Source organism: Trematomus bernacchii, unplaced genomic scaffold, assembly GCF_902827165.1.
Source record: "Trematomus bernacchii unplaced genomic scaffold, fTreBer1.1, whole genome shotgun sequence".
Taxonomy (NCBI): domain Eukaryota; kingdom Metazoa; phylum Chordata; class Actinopteri; order Perciformes; family Nototheniidae; genus Trematomus; species Trematomus bernacchii.
Window position 1 is genome coordinate 20,642,153 of NW_022987593.1, and position 18,516 is coordinate 20,660,668.

Consider the following 18,516-nt stretch of genomic DNA (forward strand, 5'->3'; position numbering starts at 1 on the left):
GGAGGGGCTCCTTATTTTCATCTAAAGTAACAGACAGAGAATCAGCACTTTGGAAACAGGGCTGAAACAGAGGGGATTATGGGTAATGCTGCAATGATCTGTTTGGTGTTTCAGCCAATCAGAGACATGCTCTGTATATATCTGAGACCTATAACATATTGATGAAAAACAGTATAATAGGGGACCTTTAAACCAGTCTGCTCCGTATGTCTCACTCAAACACCCCCATCATCCCCACCTTTGGCTGGCCGAAGTGCTCCAGAGACATGGTGATGACGTTGATGCAGATGATGAAGGTGATGGTAAGATCCAGGTAGTGGCTCGTACACAGAGTGTGGATGGCCAGTCGTGTTTGGCCGTATGAGGCGTAGTAGGGCACCTTCTGGGCCTCTGGAGACAGAACAAGTCAAGAAGAAAGAGGGAAATAAGACGGATATTGAATCAGTGAAAAGGAGGGGGAAATATCAATGTGAGGGAAAGAAAGATGGAAACATTGAGAGGGAAATTGAAGCACTGAATCGAGGAAGAAGCAGAAAAAAGGACTGGAATATAGGGAAAGAAATTATTTTATGAGTGAGTATAGTGGCAATGGAAATAAGATATGGAAAAGTGAGAGAAACAGATATTTGATTTAAAAGTGTGCGGAGAAAGCAAAACGAGGTGCAAACAGAATGATTTATATAATGATGTATTCATGCCAAAGGGGTGAAGAACGAGGGGCAGAGCACAGGAAGAAAAAGCAGAGATAAAACCGTCAGATAATATGAAATAAAAAATAAATAGGTAAATAAATAATGAATATGAGAGGAAGGTTGAATAGTTTTAAATGAGTTGAAATAATGACTCAGTAAAAGTCATTCAGGATGTGAAATGAGACGTCTTGGGCACATGCCATTTGGATTCTAGCCAGGAGAGAGTGCAGTCCTTGAGAAGATTTAAACCTAAAGGGGCCCATTTCATAAGTAGTATGTACTTTAATTCTTTATCTATTTCTACCTCTTTTCCACTTTTCTCTACTGATGTATTGACCTCCTCTCTTTCTCTATTCCAGAATGACCTCCACCCCTCCTCCATTATTTACTCTCCTCTTCCCTTCCCAGTAGCTTCATACTGTATATCCATCCATCATACTTTCCCCTCCCCTCTCTCCTTCTTGCTCTCCCAACGCTATATTCTTTTTTTATATCACCCCCATTTTTCTTCCAAACCCTCCCTCATGTATTTTTCATTTCATCGTATTGGCTTTATTACTATTCCCTCTAACATGGAAGTAACAGAGTACATTAATTAATAATAATAATAATAATAATAATAATAATAATAATAATAATAATAATAATAATAATAATAATGATAATAATAATAATTATAATTATATTAACAATAATAATAATGATAATAATAATATTATTATTATTAATAATAATAATAATGATAATAATAATAATGATATTAATAATAATAATAATAATAATAATAATAATGATAATAATGATAATGATAATAATAATAATTATAATAATAATAATGATAATGATAATGATAATAATAATTATAATAATTATAATAATAATAATAAAGTTGCTACTACTAATAATAAAAACACAAAATACAATAAAATAATAATCATACAAATACATGATATTATGAATATAAAGAGAGAAAATTCAAATAAAAACATTAAATAATAACAATAATAATAATAATAGTAGTAACAATTATAATGAATGACGGAAACAAATAAAGAAGAAACATAAAAACCAATAAATAAATAAATTATGAATCGATAAATAAATAATAAACAAACAAACAAATAAATAAAAAAAATAGTTTAACATGTAACAGAGTATTTCTACACTGTGGTATAACTAATATTACTTTATTAAAATATCTGAGTACTTCTTCCACCTCTGCTAATATCTCTACCCTCTATCCCTTGTGCTTTTGCCCCCCCCACCCTCTTCTACCCTCCACCTTACTTCTCCTCTTCTTCTCCATGCGACGCTGGCGTTTCTCCTCCCGTCTCTTGGCCTCCTCGACCTCCTGGTGCTGACGACACTTGTGGAAGTTCTCCACCACCACGCCCACGAACATGTTGAGGACGAAGAAGCTGACGATCAACAGGAAGGAGATGAAGTAGAGCAGCATCCACGGGCTGTTGTTGGTCGACGGCTGGAGGTCAGGAAGACAGAGTTGGAAGATCAGGAAGGAGGGAAAAAGAGAAGACGAATATGTGACAGATTAATTGGAAAATGGTGGTGTTTGTGAGGAAGTAAGGAAGACGTAAGGGAGGACTGGTCAACGGCTGGAGGTGAGGAAGAGAGAGTTGGAAGAACAAGGATGAAGAAAAAGGGGAGAACTGGATGGGACACAAGCTAGGAAAATAGTAGAATAGGTGGAAAGGGAGTTACGGTACGTCCACACAGCAGCGTTAAAAAAATCTTGGAGGTGGGCGTATCTGAAGCTTGGGGATTTTTTGCGAGCAAGGCACCAACAACCAATCACATGAATCTCCCGCCCCCGACATACGAAGCAAAAAAGCCCGAAGTAAACTGGATATAAACTCCCCAAACAGGCGAAAACCTACCACTGTCTCTGCCACCTCCCTCCATGCCTGGCTCCTCCGGTTTGTATCCCGGTAGGTAAATAGGGACTGGTCATAAAGCACCGGGTGATTCCCTACCGCTAATTTCTCCTCCATGTTTTGGAATATGAGGAAATGACCTGCGGTATGTCTCTCCCAGCATACACGCGGTTTGATTGGCTAGCACTTGAACTGTCAGATTTGCATACACGGGATTTGATTGGCTGACGCTTCCACCTCAGCTTCAAAAGTTGAACATTGCTCAACTTTTGAATCCTGAAAATCTCCGCTCTGCTTCCCACATTGCAGTTCGGCGAAAAGTGAGGCAAAGTGACGTCACCCCATTCAAAGTGAATGGGCAGAAGCGTTGGAAGATTTCTTTAACGCTGCTGTGTGGACGGGCCGTGAGGATGACGAAAGGGGGGACTGGCAGAAGACCTTCAAGAAAGAACGTGACGATGGAGTCGTGATAAAGAGTTCACTCAGAAAGGTGAGGAAAGCTCAATGTGACACATAAGGAAAGAATGGACGATGGAGGATAGGAACAAAGAGAATAATGTAAGTGATTGGTGAGAAAGGTCAGAAAGAAAATTGAAATATCTGAAAATAAAGTGAGGCATAAGAATGAGTACAAGATGTAGAAGACGCTGGAGGAAGAGGTTGGCTACTTCCCACGTCTGCATATCTGCGAGGGTCCACTATGGTCCTTAAATAATTAACCATATCTACAACGGTCTGCACAAACTGTACACCTTTTTTAGGATGCCGTCTGCACAAGCTCCAGACTCTAGTACAGTTGGAGGCCTTTGCACCTTTAGCTAATTCGCTGAGAAGAAGAAAAATAAGGTAACAAAATCAATGGTTGGTTTGAAAAGAGGTTGTTCGTTGACATTGGCCTTAAGGACTGTTAAAAACATGGATATCATTTGTCTTCTAGTGAAAGCAAAGAGCCGAATGGGATCATACTGATGCAAGAGTCAGTTGTGTTATGAATGAAACCGACAAGCGACACGAAAAGTATGTACGAGCCTTAAGAAAACTGAAGATGCCAGAAGGGAGTTCAAAGTAGAAACAGCCACCTCTGGAACCCTCCAAACCTGAACATTTTCTATGTATGACTTGATGATTATAAAGAGGACAATACATCAGGAAGACATAGGCAAAGTTTGAAGTCAAGCTGAGGACGTTGCGGTTCATGGTCAAAGCCTTTTCCCTCAATCACCTGGTTTAAAGAGAACATCCCGAGTGGAGTTTTTACGCCTTCATCATGCCTGCTTTGATATCATCCTATCCTCCAAAGATTTACATTCACACCTTCAGGTAATTGACTATTTCCAATTCATATAATCTGTAGAACTGACTATGTATTCGCTCTGAAATAGATTGGTGGTTGTTTCAGGATCTACCTAACCTCTTCGATTCAGTCCCTTTATCCCCATCCAGGATTAGCACAGGGTAATCATAGAGCTATTATGGTTAAGCACATAATATACATTGAAGGCAAACCCTAAAGTCTTTCAGAAATGTACGGGATACATAAATCCAGACAGTGACTGTGATTAAGGTTTACAAGAAAAATAAAAATATTTCTTACGGATGTTCAGTTTATAACCGGGGAAATGTTGCTTTAGTTTATGAATGGAAAACATGAAACCAGGGGAAGTCATCTATTGTTCCATTTTTAGAAACTATTGAAATGCCACTATACGCCCAATTATAGTCATCCAATTAACACCCCACAGCCAGTGCAGTCCAGAGCTGTCCTGCAGCTGCAACTGGGAACAATGACAGCGACAGAAATGGAGACAATGTGAGGAACAGAGCGGGATGATTGGGCGCGGAGGAAGCCATCCCAGCGAGTCATTTGAAAAACAAAAAAATCAAGTTCAGGTGCATTGACATGAGAGTCAGGTTTTCAATTTGGAGGATGGTTAGGTGTTGAAAGCAAAGGGAGATGTGAGAATGGGATTAGTCAGTCAGAGTGTTGGACCCTGAGGAGAGCCAACTGAATCACCAGGATAATTCCCTCCCTTTAATAGATTCACTAATGTTCAAATAAAACCAATTACAAAGGGAATCTGCTCACTTTGAAGCCGCTTCAGAAGACTCATTTGCATCCTGTCATCAGACTCTGAGAGTATGTGTATGATGCGTGCGATTATAGGAACGTTAATTGAAATTAAAGCATTGTATATGTGAGTTGCAAGAACGTTAACTGCCATCTAAAATTCTCTGAAACTAATCTTAATCTTGTGTAAAATGGTGTACATATTAGTAAGAATTTGAAGTGTTGCATTTGAGTGTTTACATGAAATATAACTGAGCAGTTATATCAGGAATGAAAAAGAGAGAACGTTTAAAAACAGCTGGCAAATCAGGATGCTATTGTTAGTTTACAAAAGTTGCAGAAATTGTAAATAAATGTATCTGCAGCTGTTTTTATATATAACTTTGGAATACAACTTATATATTCATGAACCCCAGTCTGTGACTTTTCCTTAACCCTTGTGTTAACCCTAGCTGTTACCGTTCATGGTGTTCGCGGGTCAAATTTTGACGCATGATTTATCTCAGTCCAAAACACTCAAAAATAATGACTATCATCCAATACTGTTCTAACTACATCATAACTAACTTATAATGCATTCATAACCGTACAATCCTGTTGTAATTCTATTTTATGGCCCCAAAAAACATTACACCACATATTTAAGTAACACGTGTGATTCAATTCACTCATTATATTTCCTATAGTGAAGACAGTGGATCATTACGTTATCTGACTATAATAGACTCATATTAGAATACAATCTCCCCAAAAAAAGTTTAAAATTATTGTTACAGTGGATGAAGGGGGTGGGGTGTCTAAAGGCAAAGATGAATCTTGATTGGGCCAAATTTGACCCCGAGTCACCCACAACAATTCTGCTCGGTCTACCCAGACCCGAACACCAAAATACACACTTTTTTTAGAGACCTTCAGACTTGGCAAAAATTGTCAAAATCAGTTTTTCAGTGTTTATATATCTGTTGTGGAGGATATCATGAAGCCTTGTTCCGTAAAAAAAAAAACTAGAGCGTAGTTATTATATAATTTTAACTTGAAACGGGTCACGGGAGACGCGAACACAACATAAGGGTTAAAATGTGTTTTGTAAAGAAATTGGCGCCATTTACATCAGGCATTAGACCTGCCTAATAAGTTAAGTAAAGAAGAGTGATCATGGGGAGGTTTCAGGACTGAGCACTGATCTGGGGTCACGGTGACTGTTGTTGTGAGTAGCATTTGATTATAAAATGAACCTTGTACCTTGAATATCAAAGGATTAAAGTAGCAAACCGGGGGTGGTTGCTAGGTATCTAGCGAGCCCTTTCAGTTCTAGGGAATGAAATGCAGAAAATGAATCATCAGCAACTAGGCCATCATGCTTTTTGGATATGTTCCTGTTGGAGCTAGTTGAGGTGGTTTGGCTATGTGATCAGGAAGCCTCTTTGTGGAGGAGTGGTGGGAACATCCAACTGGGTGGAGATCCCGCTCTGACCAGAAGGAAGGATTTCAAATCCCATCTGGTCTCAGAAAGCGTGGGATTCCCCAGAAAGAGATCAAGATGAAGGCATGTGGGAGAAGTTGCTCGGTTTCTGCCACTGAGAGCTGGATAACCCGTGGGAAATGTGAAGACTTTCAGTGTGTCTGCATGTTATTGAGTGTTTTATAAAAGTGTAATTACACCAGTGTTGAGTATTTAGTCCATGTGTGTGATATTACCTGCTGGTCTATCCCCACTGCGTCCAGCCCGTGGTACATGATGTTCACCCAGCCGTCTTTAGAGGCCAACACAAACAGCGACATCAGAGCCTGTAGGACACACACACACACACACACACACACACACACACACACACACACACACACACACACACACACACACACACACACACACACACGCACACGCACACGCACACGCACACGCACACACACACACAACCCAAACGTTTTTAGTTTCACTCAACCCTAACCCTAATGCAATCATATTTAAGATAACATACTTACCGTAAAAATATTACTGAAAACAAATGACCCAAGTAACATTTGTAATTTGTCTTCTTATTTAGATATCTATATCTACTCTTTAGATTTGGATATTTTATTGTTGAAATGTACAATATATATTTACTGTTTATGTTTATTTCCTACTATTGATATGTATATTTTGACTGTCAATGTTGATCATATTTAAATTAAAATGTGCAATGCCTTGTTTGTAAAGTCAATCTAATCTTATCTAATTTAGCAATGCACTTATTTCTTTCTGACAGCTTTAAACACCAACCTTTCTACATTTCTATAATATGATCACAAGTAAAATATCTTTATGTAAGAAGATAATTATGTTAGTTAGTTGTATGTTAATGTTCTAGTGTACGACTCAATTCAACACTACCTTTTCAAAAGCTTTATCCTTTTACATTAACAGTTGAAATCATACCTTTTTTTAATTTAATCACTTTTTTCTGGAAGCATCTCTCTCTTTAAGATATTCTTCTTGTACTTCTATAGGAGACATTCTGTGCTGTACAGTGTGCTCATTATTTAAGTTATGAGAAGGTTCACATAAATATGTTCAAAACCATCCAGACGAAGTTTCCGGGATGTATTTTCCTCTCTCTTGTACCTGTCCGAGGTTGTCAAAGTTGTATTTGTGGTGCACCCATCGATAGTTGGCAGCCAGACAGTCGGATTTGTTGGTGATGTTCTTCACGTCGAAACCCACGCAGTAGTAGAACTTCCCTTTGAAGAGCTGCGAAGGAAAACACACACACACACACACACACACACACACACACAGGATATGAGAGAATGAGGCGTGCAGAGATGCATTTTGACGACACTCGAGTGTTCTCAGTTCCTTCAAGCAGCTTTTGAAGTAATTTCGTAATTAGCGTCTGTAACGAGAGCGTGGATAAGCGAAGGCTCCAAAAACACTTGAAGTCTCCTCCTGAGAGATGTTTTTAATCCTCAATCATTTTGAACACATCAAAGTGGGGAGTGGGTAAAATAAAGCTTACTGGAAGATGCAGAAGGAATAATAATGTGGGGAAGAACAGGGTGGGATTGACAAGTAGATAAAAAAGAAATACTGGACTGCAATGTTGTTAAAACAATTGGGAAAACGAATGAAGTTGCCTGTAAATACGATAAAATACATATTATTATATAAACCTGTTGTGCTTTACTTCCAGTGTTGAAACTGCTTGTAATGTTGTTATTTTATGCTTTCTCAGTATTTAATACTAACATGTTTAAGACAATGTTTGAGGAAGAGGATAATGGCCAATCTGTCTTTTTTCTGAAAATCTCAGAATTCTGACTTTTCAGAATTGTTATCAGAATTTAAAAAAATCTGAATTCGGACTTTTTCTCAGAGTTCTGACTACAGACTAATATTTCTTATTTTTTCTTTCTGAGAACTCAAGTTCTGACATTTTTTAAAAAACATTTCTAATTCATTCAGATTTTTAATAAAAATTCTTAATATTTTCAGAATTTAGAATTTTCCAGGATTTTGCCTTTTTTCAGAATTCGAAATTTTACCCAAAGTCTGACTTTTTTTCAAATTTCCCAATTTTCAACAGAAATCTGACTTTTTCCAGGATTTTGCATTTTTTTATCATAATTTTGACTTTTTTCTCATTATTTTTACTTGTCATAGGTCTAACACTTGCTGTGGTCTTGAGTGCCATGATTTAAGTGAACCCTCAAATGCACTGGATACATTTTTGCAAAGGTTGAGGATCATTATAAACCCATGTGCAGGGATAAAGCAAACGTTGGTCTTCTGAACTAAGCAGGTCTAATGGAAACAGAGTAAATGTGATGTTGGATTGTGCTCTAATGAGCCGTGCTTTCACTGAGGGTGAAACAGGGCCTCATGTTCTCCACCGTTAATGATTCATTTTTTTGCTTGAGGTGGAAGTTAGGAGCATAATTGTGACCTAGCATATTTCCACCCACTTTAATAATCATGCATAACAACTTAAATGGTGCCACGGCGTGCATAAGGGTCACTGTGTTAGCTTGTATGATTTATTTAACATAGTTTGACCATCTCAAGGCCAACAAAACATGTTGCAGAGTCCTTTGACATGTTTTAAGACTTTTAGACTTCTTGCACTATTTTGTATTTTTGTATTTTATTATATATGTTGCATTGTTGGAGGAGCTCAAGTCAGAATAATTTCATTGCCATTTCTACACTGTGGCTTATGACAATAAAACAATAAAACAATAAAACAATAAAACGTTTGAATTGAAGACGTGCACAATCCTCAGAGAAATAAAAGACAAAAGAACTCCATGTACCTGAACACCAAGGATACCGAAGATGATGAAGAAGGCGCAGCAGATGAGCACGATGTTGCCGATGGGCTTGAGGGACGTGATAAGCGTCTCAACGACCAGCTTCAGCCCTGGAGCTCTGCTGATCACCCTGAAGGAGCGAGGGGGGGAAACAGAGACTCAGTGAGGCAAAGAGAGGCCGAGGATAGGACAATTATGAACAAAATAAAGATTAACACATTTTGAGAAAAGTTACATTCTTGGAAAAAAGTCAAAATTCTAACAAAAAGTCAACATTCTGAAAAAATTAATATTAAAAAATCTAAAATTTGGAAAAAAATCTGAATTTGAAACAAATAAAGAATTCTGATTTTTTTTTCGGAATAATGAAAAAGTCAGAATTCAAATGTGGCCCTAATCCTCTCCCTTGAACATCGTCTCGAACATGTATCAAATACTGAGCAAGCATAAAACAACAACATTGAATCCAAAGCGTCAGAAAGACTGATTTTGACCAAAACATCATCATCAGACTAAACACTTGAAGTGCCTCTTGTATGACTTTATGATTTCCAATATACTACAGTTTGTGAGAGGCAGACTGATACTGTTTAGCAAAGGAGTAGTTTGACATTTTGGGATATATGTATCTGCCTTGTGGTGGAGAGGTCTAAGAGGAATTGACACCACACTCACCTGTATCGGAAATATCGGACCCAACCTTGAGAAGCCGATTAGCATAGCACAAATTAGCATAGTGCAAAGACTAGAAATAGGGGGCAACAGCTAGCCTACTGTAGGTCCGTCTGAACCCATCTACCAGCACCTCTAAAGCTCACTTTATCTGTTTAATCCGTATAAAAGATTCAAGAGGGGTTATCTATCTAGTCCAATAACTGGAGTCTTAACTTGTTGCCAGGCAACTGCTCTGATAGCAGGTGCAGATTTGAATACTTCTGGGTCATGCTTGCCGTTCTCCACTGCTTTTAGAATATAATACACTGTAGTTTGCCTTATATACTCATTGTCCTAAGTGTTTTTGTTTTTTAGCTTTTAAGGTTATTTGCATAGTTAGATTTAAATCTGGTGTGAATACTTGTCTTTGGCATCCATTTTGAATGCTAAATTGTTTCTTAAAAATACTTCTTTTTTTGTACCTACTTTGCAACTTATTTCTTTAGATTGTTTTTGTTCGCACCACCAGATACCAAAGCAAATTCCTTGTATGTGTAAATGTACCTGGCAATAAACTTGATTCTGATTCTGCTTCCAGTTTTTGTATGCTAAGCTAAGCTAGCTGTCTCCTAATTGACGGATATGAGAGAAGGATCTTAATGCTTATTAGTATTGCTAGTGCTTATTAAAAAATATATAAATCCGAATACATCATGCAATAGAGTTGTTTTTCATGTTGCTATGACAACTTCCTTCCCTGATAAAAAACCCTCCTGTTTCCACTGCACCAAAGAGTCATTGAACAAAATAAATGCTGGTACTCAAAGAGTTTGGCTGATTTGAAACGTATGCACCAGCACTAACAGTAACAACAAATTCACCTACTTGTTTTTTCACTGTTCTGAGTTTGTATCTTCATGGTTTTATTGCACTTATTGGGAGTCGCTTTTGGATAGAAGTGTCAGCTAAAGGAAGTGTTATGTCATTCCTAATGAGTGATTTCACAAAACGTGTCAAGCTTTGTTTGATTTGGTGTGACCACAAAGAGCGTATTTTCTTCTAACCTGAGGGGGCGGAGCGTCCGAAGCAACCTGAGAACACGGAGAACCCCGAGGATCTTTGCTCCGCCCGCCATGGACACCACGATGTCGATCAGAGACACGAACACGAGGAAACCATCGAGGATGTTCCAGCTGCTCCTCAGATAGGCTTTCTCCCCCACGTACAGGCCCATGGACACCACCTGGAGACATGCAGAAGCACACACTTTGATATGCAGATTCCTTACTTAGCTCCTCAAACAGGTATTTTATTTCATGTCAGCTGGCAGGAGAGGAGACATTTGAACATCGTGAAGATGAAAGTAAACTCAGGATGGGAGGAGGAGGTGTGTGATTGAGGGAGAAGTGTTGAATCAGAAAGAGTTACATTTCCAAAGAGATGAAAGGAGGGAATATGAGGACATAGAGGATAGATAGAAAGAATCCTATTAAAGGTCCCCTATTGTACTGTTTTTCATCAATATATTATAGCTCTCAGAAATATCCAGAGCCTGTCTCTGATTGGCTGAAACACCAAACAGATCATTGCAGCATCCCATAATCCCCTCTGTTTCAGCCCTGTTTCCAAAGTGCTGATTCTCTGTCTGTTACTTTAGATGAAATAAGGAGCCCCTCCCCACGCCCCTCTGAGAGAGATTTGGTTACAAAGAACTCAATGGTGCTCTAGGAGGAGATTCAGGTGATAAGGGGGGGGGGGGGGTTACCTTGGTTGCTGATTGGCTAATGGTTACACAAGCCAAAACATCGTTATGACATCATAAAGTGTCCAAAATCTGATCAGCTCATTTTCAGACAGGTTTTTATATAAATGGATCAAAAAGAGAGAGAATCTTTGTTCCTGAAACATTCAGAGTCTCTTTCCACAGAGGGGACACATGTTGATGAAGAAGAGACATGAAGAAGAGGGGACACATGTTGATGAAGAAGAGACATGAAGAAGAGGGGACACATGTTGATGAAGAAGAGACATGAAGAAGAGGGGACACATGTTGATGAAGAAGAGACATGAAGAAGAGGGGACACATGTTGATGTAGAAGAGACATGAAGAAGAGGGGACACATGTTGATGTAGAGGAGACATGAAGAAGAGGGGACACATGTTGATGAAGAAGAGACATGAAGAAGAGGGGACACATGTTGATGTAGAAGAGACATGAAGAAGAGGGGACACATGTTGATGTAGAAGAGACATGAAGAAGAGGGGACACATGTTGATGTAGAAGAGACATGAAGAAGAGGGGACACATGTTGATGTAGAAGAGACATGAAGAAGAGGGGACACATGTTGATGTAGAAGAGACATGAAGAAGAGGGGACACATGTTGATGTAGAAGAGACATGAAGAAGAGGGGACACATGTTGATGTAGAAGAGACATGAAGAAGAGGGGACACATGTTGATGTAGAAGAGACATGAAGAAGAGGGGACACATGTTGATGTAGAAGAGACATGAAGAAGAGGGGACACATGTTGATGTAGAAGAGACATGAAGAAGAGGGGATTTCGCATAATAGGTGACCTTTAAATGACACACAGATGTTGAGACGTTGTGTGTTATAAGTTGCAAAAGTTGCCGTGGCACATATTTGAGTTTTTCTCTCAGAGTTAGAGTGTGTCATCTTTCAGCCACAGCTGGCAGGGAGGTCCTGCTCACCAGGAGAGCTCTGATGGGGATTGAACCAGAAAGAGAGTAGGAGGAGAAGAATATCTTAAAAAACAAAAATGAGGGTATGGGCGAGGCTCAAAGAGAAAGTTTGAGTTTGTGGGGTTGGGGGAAAAGTTGCATGGCAGATATTGTCGACATCATTTGACATCTGCAAGGTGTGTTCATGGTGTGGCTGTCATGTTGTAAGAGAACCAGCAAAGAATCAACGTCTTGTCTTCCTTACATGGCAATAAAATGCCACCAAAGATGTATGTGGACCGCTGGAGAAATCTAGGCAGAATGATGATGTTTGGGAACGTAGTGATGATGGCACCCTGCTGCAACGTAAGCCACTAAACATGAATCTGTTGGGTACCTGTAGGCGTGAAGGGAGCTCTGCAAACATTTCAGGATGCCTCGAGTCAGCTTGGTTTCAGACAAACTACGAATGAATCTCAAAATGACAAAGAGTCGTCGTTGGGAACGCGTCAAACTGTAGGAAAACATCTTCCAAAATAACTCCTATAACTCAATCCATCTCTTGCTCTGCATGGTGCCACCTTCTCCAAAAAGCACTATCTTATCTATTTCCAAGGGTGTTTTTAAGCTACTTTATCAGTGTTCTTCTTTCAAACATGCTGACCACCAGACAAGTGAATGGAAGTAGTTTCAGAAGTTTCTAGACATTTTCGCTGACCATTGGCCCTAACATCGGCAATTTGAAGAACTTAGCAACTTCACAGTTCTTTTTCAATCGCAATGAGGCATTATCAACGGGTTCAAATGCCTCAGCAGCTCTCCTCTTTATGTGCTTCTTCTCAAACTGAAGGTGATTGTGATTGGCCTGGCAGATCCCCAAGATATCCTAATATCTGTCCAAAGAGGAGACGGATACCTACCAGAGCAAATAAAACATGAGCACAGGGTTCCACCGCAACATTGCAGAGCCATTGGTTCACCGTTGAAGTCCATTACTACAGTTGTCAATCAAAGCTGACTGAAGAGGAGAACTAGAAACTTTTCAGAGCCACACTTCAAGCTCCATGCTGCAAGAGTTTGATGTTCGAAAGCAACTGAGTGGAAACAAATGTATACTGTTGCCTTCGCTCCGCATTGGGCCGATCGGCTCGCTACTCCCTAAATGTGAGTTGGACCCAGGTTCCCCTCAACAAAAACGTGACTGTTTGCTGTCCTGGCTCTAAAATGGTGAAACAAAATCCCCATTGATATGACAACTTCCTTCACAGACTAAAAACCCACTTGTTTCAACTGAACCTTGGTTATTAAACAAAATAAATGGCGGTACCCAAAGGGTTTGGCTCATTTCCTCGCTGTTCTGAGTTTGTATCTTCATGGTTTATTGCACTTATTGGAAGTTGCTTTGGATAGGATCGCCAGCGAAAGGAATCTTAATGTTATTCCTAGTTAGCGATTTTCCAAAACGTGTTAATAAGCTTTGTTTGTGTTTTTGATTGGTGTGACCACAAAGGAGAAACTAAATCAGAATAATCTGACATGTTCTCCACCCAGAATTCCAGCTCCTACCTTCTGGTAGAAGATTCAGGGTTCCCAGGAGCAGGCTGAACCGCTATAAGCACTCATTCCTACCTATGTCGATTAAGCTTCTTAACATTCACATGAAATGATATGTAGTCAAATGTAATGAAATGTACTTTTTAAATGTTGGCCATGAGGGTTGTGCAATAGGTCGCCATTGTCAGTATGTGCGTCTGTGTATTGTGTTTGTTCAAACGGTGTATGACTGATGATATGTGTATGTCTCTTAATGTCCACTATGTTTGTATATGTACATGTATGCAGAACTGCAGGACGGAGTCCAGAACAAATGTCCTTACGGGGACAATAAAGTATATCGTATCGTATCATATCGTTCTCGTTCCTTTCCTTCTCTTAAAGCATTCCGAATTATGCAGTTATCCAGTAGAGATAATTCTTACTAGAATGCTTTTATACAACTCCTCAAACCCCTAAAACATCTCAACCAAAGCTGATCAAATACCATGACTGGAACCACAGTAACGCAAAGTGTTAACTGTTGACAGGGCATCCTAACTCTATAGAAACAATGCAGACACTGGGCGTCAAAGAACAACTGAGAATAAGGAAATGGGATGAAATGAAGTCAAACTGAAGGAAAAACAGAGCCGGATAAAGGAAGACCAAGATGATCTAACTGAAGGAGTCAGTTTGCAGGTGTTATGAAAAATATCACTCGTCACCGGCTTGAGCTTCAATCTCAGGATACTTGTATTTATTATCCTCTCAAGAATCCTCTCACATGCTGATATCCAAGAGAGGGAGTTACACAGTCACAAGATGGAGGAATAGAAAGCAGTATTCAATGTTTACTTCAGATTAGCTCCACGTCAGAAATGAGCATGCTTGTCATATGTCTATCTCCATAGAGGCTGAATCATCATGTTAATCACATAGCTATCATATGCCTCAAACAGTCCTGATGCTCTTCTAGGTAATCATACATCCTGTCATGTACACAGTTATACACTCGGGCCTTTGTTATCATGTGTGCTCTCATATTGGAAGAGGACGTTCACTATTTTCCCAACAGCAGGAATCCTAAAAGCTTAGGCGAAAAACACACAATCTCTGTGCCGTGTTTTGACAGCCAACACGGTCCGAAACTCCAACTGTGAGAAAATAATATTTCATGTGTCGTTGCTGAGAGTTATGCACAGCGGTGATTCGCTGTCACTTCCCATACAGCAGGTCCTCTGTCACGTTCTGACAGCCAGGAGAGGAGTTATGATGCGTCTGCTCTGTTATTAATAGCAGCCGGCTCTACGGAGGCCCATCAGGGATGTTGGAGGGCCGTGGGGCGTCCATTAAGCAGATCAAATATCACTTGATAAAACATGATGCATGGGGAACGTATAGCAGGTCGATGCCAGCTCTTCTTCTCTGACTGTAGCTGGGCTATGGCTGACAGGGCACATTACATAGTTTGTCACATTACAGGTCTCCTATTATGCAAAATCCACTTCTTCATGTCTCTTCTACATCAACATGTGTCCCCTCAGAGATACTCTGAAAGTTTCAGGAACAAAGATTCTCTCTCTTTTTGTCCTGATCCATTTATATAAAAACCTGTCTGAAAATGAGCTGATCAGATTTTGGCCACTTTATGATGTCATAACGATGTTTTGTCTTGTGTATCCATTAGCCAATCAGCAACCAAGGTAACCCCCCCCCCCACCTTATCACCTGCATCTCCTCCTAGAGCACCATTGAGTTCTTGTTAACCAAATCTCTCTCAGAGGGGCGTGGGGAGGGGCTCCTTATTTTCATCTAAAGTAACAGACAGAGAATCAGCACTTTGGAAACAGGGCTGAAACAGAGGGGATTATGGGTAATGCTGCAATGATCTGTTTGGTGTTTCAGCCAATCAGAGACATGTTCTGTATATATCTGAGACCTGTGATATATTGATGACAAACAGTATAATAGGGGACCTTTAAAACATAATTACATTTAAACTGTACTTGCAGTATCACTAAGAAGGGAATGTACTTACAATTGGTGTGAACTCTTCACTTCTTCTACTTAAATTTCTAGTGCCAAAATACTTGAATAACCTTTTTTTAGAGTCCAAAGCAGCTTCAGTGAAATAGATGGGAAGTGTATATAGGGTTTAAAGAGGCCATATTCGGCTTTTTATGGTGTTCCCTTTCCTGAGGAGTGTTTTAGTGCATGTAAATGGTCTGCAAAGGCTAAAATCCATGTGTTCCCTCCAGAGGGAGTTTCTCTCTCACACATTAAAGCATGTAAATACGACCAAATGAACTTGTTGAAGACTTGATTTGAAATAATTCTGTGGAGTATAGTCCAGCATAGGATAAGTATGTATCATATAAATAGTATCGCACATTACATAGCTAGTGTAAATGGTCATGCATGGAAAAGGACAAAATAGCTGCATATGTTCTGAATCTCAGACTGTCAGTTCAGCTTCATCAGGCAAAAGACACAGTGTGACAAGAGCAAGTCAAGCATGTACGAGTGTGTGTGTGTGTGTGTGTGTGTGTGTGTGTGTGTGTGTGTGGTGTGTGTGTGTGTGTGTGTGTTTGTGTGTGTACGTGCGTGTGAAAATATTACCTCCCTTCCCCGTTTTCTTCTATTAGAGTCAGATGTTCAAGGTCAAACTTCAGGTAACACTGTTTACACTAATCACTACTGCTCATGAGCGTGTGTGTGTGTGTGTGTGTGTGTGTGTGTGTGTGTGTGTGTGTGTGTGTGTGTGTGTGTGTGTATGTATGTGTGTGCGTGCGTGTGTGTGTGTGTGTGATAAAGTGTGCCTCAGAGGAAACTCAGTTTAATTAGAGCTCCTCAGAGAGAGATCAAACTGACCAGTCTGCAACGAGACATTAACAAGCAGCGGGGGATGATTATTTGATAAATCATCAATGTGTGTCGGACACCTAACCTCAGGAAGATTTAAAGCATTTTATAATGTTTTTTTACTTTCATTATCCACTTTAAAGTGTCTCACTGAGGACTTTATTAGACTTCCGTGAGGTTAAATGCTAAATGAGATGCTGTCTCAAGTGAATTGAGACAAATGAGTGTGTAGGTACGAGTTGAAAACAACTTAGAGTGGAGTTTAGTGAGCCATTGATTGACTGTTGGAGATAATATAATATTCTGCAGGAGAGCGCCGGGACAATAGTTGGGAAAATGAACCGAGGCACAGATTGCAATGGAGCCCGGCTGATTAAACTACAAATGGAGATACAAAAGAGAGGAGAGATACAGCGGCAGATACGGGAGTGAATATGAATTATTAAATGAGTGGCACGAAGAAGAATTAAAATGCGAGTGATGGGAACACCGATCGAGAAGTAAATAAAGATGCACAAAGAGATGGAGATACAGGAGGTGAGTTCAACAAAGGGCCAGATGCATGGATGTGAACTCTGCAGCCCCGCAGTGAAGACATGATGGACATCTCATTGTGTTACACCTGTATTCATTATCTCGGCTCATAAATAAATCACTGTAGGGTTTCCACCAATGAGGGAATCACCTGGAGACTCACAGCCCTGCAGAATGGATGATGCCCTGATTTCTGGACAGCAGATTAGAAGATTAGGGAGAGTGTGTGTGTGTGTGTGTGTGTGTGTGCGTGTGTGTGTGTGTGTGCGTGTGTGCGTGTGTGTGTGCGTGCGTGTGTGCGTGCGTGCGTGCGTGCGTGCGTGTGTGTGTCGATGGGAAGTCCAGGAGTAGCTAAAGGCCAGCAGATGAGCGATAGCCCTGTAATTAACTTTATTATCAAGCTGCCCATCGCTAATGGGAAACGAGCAACTGATTAAACTGTAGTGTCAAAAAAAGAGCAGAGGACCGAAGGAGGTGAAAAGGGAGGAGAGGAAACTGCAGAAGAATACAGAAAAAAGAAACATAAAAGAAAAAGACAGGAAAGAGAGGAGGAAACATGATTTTGGCATTTAATCAGAATTACAGAAAGTTTCGGGATAGAAATGAACTTAATTGGGAGGAATTCGTTTGCTGTCTTTTCTATATTTGTTACTCATAAAATCCACAATTGAAATATATATTTGGAATACTGAGTGTAGCTGCTAGACAAAAGGATTATTATAATCACACAGAAGACGACCTCCCATCTGCAGACAACTAGTGGGAAACTAAACATGACATCTTTGTCTTGGGAAGAGTCTCTTTCTCCATGAGGCTCCAGGAGTGAGGAAGCTCGGAAAAAAGTGGAACCAAATATATCCCAGAGACGGCTTTCCATTACATTACATATCATTCAGCTGATGCTTTTATGCAAAGAGACTTACAATAAGTGCAAAAAACCATAAAGAATCCAACGCCGAACAACAAAGAAAGTGCAGATATATTCACTTCAAGCAAGTCATACCATAGTAAGCACTGGTGACTTACGGCCCGTCCACACAGCAGCGTTAAAAAAATCTTGGAACGCTTCTGCCCATTCACTTTGAATGGGGTGACGTCACTTTGCCTCACTTTTCGCCGAACTGCAATGTGGGAAGCAGAGCGGAGATTTTCAGGATTTTCAGGATTCAAAGTTGAGCAATGTTCAACTTTTGAAGCTGAGGTGGAAGCGTCAGCCAATCAAATCCCGTGTATGCAAATCTGACAGTTCAAGCGGTAGCCAATCAAACGGCGTGTATGCTGGGAGAGACATACCGCAGGTCAT

The 18,516-nt window shown here is 39.9% G+C and overlaps 1 pseudogene; it reads right to left on the reverse strand.

Moving 5' to 3' along the window:
• The window catches only part of LOC117482012, a 92,926-nt pseudogene that overhangs the window by 41,838 nt on the left and 32,572 nt on the right, over positions 1-18,516 (reverse strand).